Here is a 6,000-nt window from a genome sequence, read left to right as displayed (position 1 = left end):
CAAAGACTGGCATGATGCTTATAGGCGCCATGCTTACAGCTGCTGAGTGTGAACATTCCCAGGTGATTTTACCGCTGATTTTTTCCCCCACTGCTTCTCTGTGGAAAACATCCAGGTTTCCACTCCCTGATTATACATCACAGCATGACTGAAGGCCTGAAACATGCTACCTGTGGGAAATCGCAGCTCAGATGTTGTGTCTATCATTATGTGGCATGCAGAGTTTCCAGTGTAAAATACTGCACCACTTGAATTCTTTGAAATATAATCTTTCAAATTACATTTTTTGACATTGCTCACAAAAAAAAAATCAACTTAAAAAAAAGAATCAGTCACAGCATGTAAACCTTGCAAGCAAGGCCTGTATTACTGCCCAATACTATTTGCCCTTGACAAGGCAGTGGTGATCACCATTCTTGTACTGTTGTGTTTCACATGGAGTCAGCACAGTACATTAGGCAGGAAATTCCAGGATTTTTACCTAGCAATCATGAACGAACGGAAATATATTTCCACGTCACTCTGCCGTGTGGCTCAGAACAAAATTGAAGGACTTGGCGTCGCAACATTTCTGTTGCCCCTTGAACTTCATAAAGTAGTTGGGAGCTTTATGGAGGAAATCTGGCCACTCATTGCAGTGTATTTTCATGTGGAAACAACACCTGTGGAGCTGGGAGTGAATATTCAATGTGAAGGATAGGAAAAGTGGATAAGCCTCTTTGTTCTAACTGTTGTCAAGGAGCGTTAATGTTGTTTAATCTCCTCTCATCCAGGCAAGTGGAGAATATCTCATCCTCCCCTTGATTTGTGCTCTCTAGATGACAGAAAAGGGCTTTGGGGAATCAGATGAGCATCTCGTCACAGAAAACCCACCCCCTGATGGGTTTATTTTACCACTATTTACCTAGCAGGTGCAGTCAAGTTACTTATCGATAGTGATACACATAATGTTATTAGTGGGAGTTTTGATGGTAATGCTATTGATGTTAGTGGTTAGGTTTTTGTGATTAGAAATTAATATTGCTTGATCTCTGTATAACCATATAACCATATAACAATTACAGCACGGAAACAGGCCATCTCGGCCCTACAAGTCCGTGCCGAACAATTTTTTTTCCCTTAGTCCCACCTGCCTGCACTCATACCATAACCCTCCATTCCCTTCTCATCCATATGCCTATCCAATTTATTCTTAAATGATACCAACGAACCTGCCGCCACCACTTCCACTGGAAGCTCATTCCACACCGCTACCACTCTCTGAGTAAAGAAGTTCCCCCTCATGTTACCCCTAAACTTCTGTCCCTTAATTATGATGAATGTCACTTGACAGTTGAGCTTGGATGATATCCATGTCCTGCTGCCTGCATTCCCCCCCCCCCCCCCCCCCCACTATCTGAAGAGTTGCAAAATGATCTTAACATCCTCAAGTCATCAGTGAACTCCAACACTTCTGGCATTATGCTGGTGAAAGTCAATGATATAACAGCTCATGTTGTTTGGGCCAAGAATATTGTCCCAAGGAACACTGGAAACAACGTCTTGGGGCCGAAGTCATTTGCTCCCAACAACCACAGGCATTTCCCTTTGTGCAAGTTATGAGTCCAGCCAGTGAAAAGTGCCGGTATTCTTCCTGATTCCCATTGACATATATTTTGGCAGGGTTAGTTTAATTCTGTCACCTAACCTATAGAAATTTAATTCCTTTGTGTAAGTTTGGACAAAGATTGTATTGAGGTCTGGAGCTGTGTGGTCCTGATGGCACGCGATATTATACCTGTGATACTATATATTACAGGAAATGTGCGTTTTAACCTACATATTTATGAATCTATCCAAATATTTTAACATGCATTTTCCATAATAAGTAGTAAGTGAGTAACTAAGTGAGTAATTTAATACCCAAGTTTGTACAAACATACAAGGATAGTTGTATCTGCTCTACCAACTGAAATCAGTCCTTCTTTAGTTTAGAGATACAGCACGGGACAAGGCCCTTCGACCCACTGAGTCCGTGCCGACCAGCGATCCCTGCACATTAACATTATCCTACACACACGAGGGATGATATAAAATTGATACCAAGCCAATTAACCTACAGACCTGTACGTCTTTGGAGTGTGGGAGGAAACCGAAGATCTAAGAGAAAACCCTTGTGTTCACGGGGTGAATGTACAATCTCCGTACAGACAGCACCTGTAGTCGGGATTGAACCCGGGTCTCTGGCGTTGTAAGCGCTGGAAGGCAGCGACTCTACCGCTGCTTCACCGTGCCGCCCGTGTTGTATATATTTAGGCCCATTATGGAAAATGATTAACCTAAATAATAATTTAGATTTAATAACCTCAATGAAAATATGCATAAACATAATGAAAAGCAAATGAAATTCCTATGGATAAATTCATGGCCTAATTTTATTCGAGAGGATAGCAAAAAGTTGAATATCTTGATGCCTTCTGAAACTTGACATTTTCTCATTTTAAAATCAAATACTTCAGCTCGGGAAAGTATGATTCAGTATGACAGGGGAAGTCAAGGGCAGTATAAAAATAAAAGAGAAGATGTATATCATAGCAAAGATGAGCGGGAAGCCAGAGGATTGGGAAACTTTTAAAGATCAACAGAAGGTAACCAAAAAGGCAATACGGGGAGAAAAGAGGAAGTACGAAGGTAAGCTAGCCAAGAATATAAAGGAGGATAGTAAAAGCTATGTGAAGAGGATATGTGAAGAGGACAAAAATAGTTAAGACAAATGTGGGTCCCTTGACGACAGAAGCAGGTGAGTTTATTATGGGGAGCAAGGAAATGGCAGATGAGTTGAACAGGTACTTTGGTTCCGTCTTCACTGAGGAAGACATAAACAATCTCCCAGATGTACTAGGGGACAGAGGACCTAGAGTGACAGATGGAAATTCACATTAGACAGGAAATGGTGTTGGGTAAACTGATGGGACTGAAGGCAGATAGATTCCCAGGGCCTGCTGGTCTGCATCCCAGGCTATTCAAGGAGTTGGCTCTAGAAATTGTGGACGCATTGGTGATCATTTTCCAATGTTCCATAGATTGTGGATCAGTTTCCGTGGATTGGAGGGTAGCTAATGTTATCCCACTTTTCAAGAAAGCAGGGAGAGAGAAAGCAGGGAATTATAGACCAGTTAGCCTGACATCGGTGGTGGGGAAGATGCTGGAGTCGATTATCAAGGATGTAATAGCGGCGCATTTGGATAGTAGTAACAGGATCGATCCAAGTCAGCATGGATTTACAGAGGGGAAATCATGCTTGACAAATCTTCTGGAATTTTTTGAGGATCTAACAAATAAAATGGACAAGGGAGAGCCAGTGGATGTAGTGTACCTGGACTTTCAGAAAGCATTTGATAAGGTCCCACATAGGATATTGGTGGGCAAAATTAGAGCACATGGTATTGGGGGTAGGGTATTGATATGGATAGAAAATTGGTTGGCAGACAGGAAACAAAGAGTAGGGATTAACAGGTCCCTTTCAGAATGGCAAGCAATGACTAGTGGGGTGCCGCAAGGCTCGGTGCTGGGACCGCAGCTATTTACAATATATATTAATGATTTAAATGAAGGAATTAAAAGTAACATTAGCAAATTTGCAGATGAAACAAAGCTGGGTGCCTGTATGAACTGTGAAGAGGATGCTATGAGGATGCAAGGTGACTTGGACAGGTTGGGTGAGTAGGCAGAGGCAATATAATGTGGATATATGTGAGGTTATCCACTTCGGTGGCAAGAACGGGAAGGCAGATTATTATCAGAATGGTGTTAGGTTAGGAAAATGGAAGTACAATGAGACCTGCCTGATATTAGAAAACCAGCATTTAAAACCGTATGTAAAATGTATCATCTTACTGGTATGAAAAAGAATATCAAAAAAGAAAATTGTTTATTTGCTTTTCTAATTATCTGCATCTTCCTGATATCTGGGTGGATCAGTGTTTCTGGTTCTCCGCTTATGAAAATGAGATTATCTTTCAGAGCATGGGCGTCAACTTTGAGGTATCCAGTGTCGGCTTCATTATGTGGAAGCTTAATAAAGGTTTGTGACGCATATCTAATCTGTGTGGTTTATTTTCTTAAACAATTAGAAAAAATGTATCTCATGCAGTTAATGACTTAATTTGGCATCACCCCATACAGCCGGGAGGTAAGGAGGAGACAGCAACTGCAGATGCTGGAATCCTGGAGCAAAAGAACAAACTGCTAGAGAAACTCAGTGTTAGGCAGGATCTGTGGAGAGAAATGGATGACATTTCTGGTTGAGACCATTTCTCAGACTGATGGTGATTGAACAGGCTGGTAGAAAGATGAGCGGGGTTAGGATTGGGGCCAGAAGCTGGAAAGGAATAGGTGGGTCCAGGGTAAGGAGTGGTTGAATGGCAGATAAGTCAGGTGGGGGAATGGAGATCGTAACCAAGGCATGAGGTGGCAAGTGAGGGAGACAATGGAATACAAATGGTTGAATCTGCAAAGAAAGTAAGGTGGGGAGTTAAATGTAGAGCCGGAGGGAGGGATGGTAGGTGGATGGGAATGGGGGTGAAGATAAATTGAGAACCCAAAGTAAGAAGGAATGGGTGATGAGTTCATGAAGGATATAGAGGAAGTGAATATTGCTTGTCTATGTCCCTCCACAGATGCTGCAGAACTTGCCGAGTGCATTCAGTTGTATTTTTTGGAGGCTGGTTGGGGTCTGCACACTGCTTGGTGGCAGTGTTGGTGGTAGTGATAAGGTGGAAGGTACCATTGTGGTCAAAGTAAACCAGTACCTGGCATCACTTAGAGTATACATACATTTCAGCGTGACCAATGCATTCTCCGCATGGCTATGAAGTATTGTCATCAGCTTGGCAAAAAGGTAAAGCAATGGTGCATTTGATTTAAATATAAAGTAGAAAAAACTGTTGCACAGGAATCTTCATTGAGATGTTCTCTGGGTAGTTCATAAGCCATAGCAGCATATGTAGACCATTCAACCCATCGAGTCTACTGCCCCATTCAATCATAGTTGATCTATCTTTCCTTCTCAACCCCATTCTCCTGCCTTCTCCCTGACACCTTGACACCCTTGAGTATTTTCAGGACTATACAAGGCATGGTGTTTTTCAAGGAATAGAATTCATTACTAACTCACAGTGAAGGAATCCCTTGGTAGCAGTGAATATAAAATAATTGAACTTATATTTAAGTGAAAGAACAATGAGTTCAGGACTAGTATCTTTTATGTTTTTACTTGGACAATATGAGGTCATGAAGCCAAACAAATGTAAACTGGCAAGTTAGGTTTAAGTGATTGGTCAATTGACATACAATGGGAGATAGTTAAGGGGATCTTTCTGAGTATGAAATGGGAAAGAAAAAATTCCAAGGGGCTGACCCATCATTCTGGTTAATGAAAAAGGATGAAGATGGTATCAAACTTAAAGTAAAAACATGTTTTTGTAGAAAGTTGGATAGAAGGTCAGAAGATTGGATTGAATATTAAAAAAACACCAAACAACATAAATGTTAGCATGGATGGGCTGGACCTAGGGGTTTGCTTCCATGTAGTACAGAGTTCTCTCACTTCAGATACGTTAGAATTGAAGTGGGTAGCATACGTGCTTTTACCTGAAAAGACCAGTGACTGGTCTCTTTGGCTCCGGAAAAGTCAAATGCAAACATTACCTTTCCAAAGCTGCTCCTCCAGCTTCTCTGGGCCCGACAAAAATACTGCCCTGGGCACATGGACCTTTCTCCACTCACCCCAACCTGGCTTCACCTCTTCACCCTGGGGCATAGATGTCGATGCCAGGGCTCACCTTGTTCCAAGACTGTGGAAGTGCCTTCAGGTGCACTTTTTAGCACCCGCAGGTCAATGGTGGAATTGCAAATAGGCACCGAACATGATACTGTTTAAGAAGGAACTGCAGATGCTGGAAAATCGAAGGTAGGCAAAAATGCTGGAAAAACTCAGCGGGTGAGGCCGCAAAGGAAATA

This window comes from Amblyraja radiata, chromosome 1 (assembly GCF_010909765.2).
Source record: "Amblyraja radiata isolate CabotCenter1 chromosome 1, sAmbRad1.1.pri, whole genome shotgun sequence".
Taxonomy (NCBI): Eukaryota; Metazoa; Chordata; class Chondrichthyes; order Rajiformes; family Rajidae; genus Amblyraja; species Amblyraja radiata.
The sequence above is the reverse complement of the archived record's forward strand: the minus strand, read 5'-3'. Positions refer to the sequence as shown.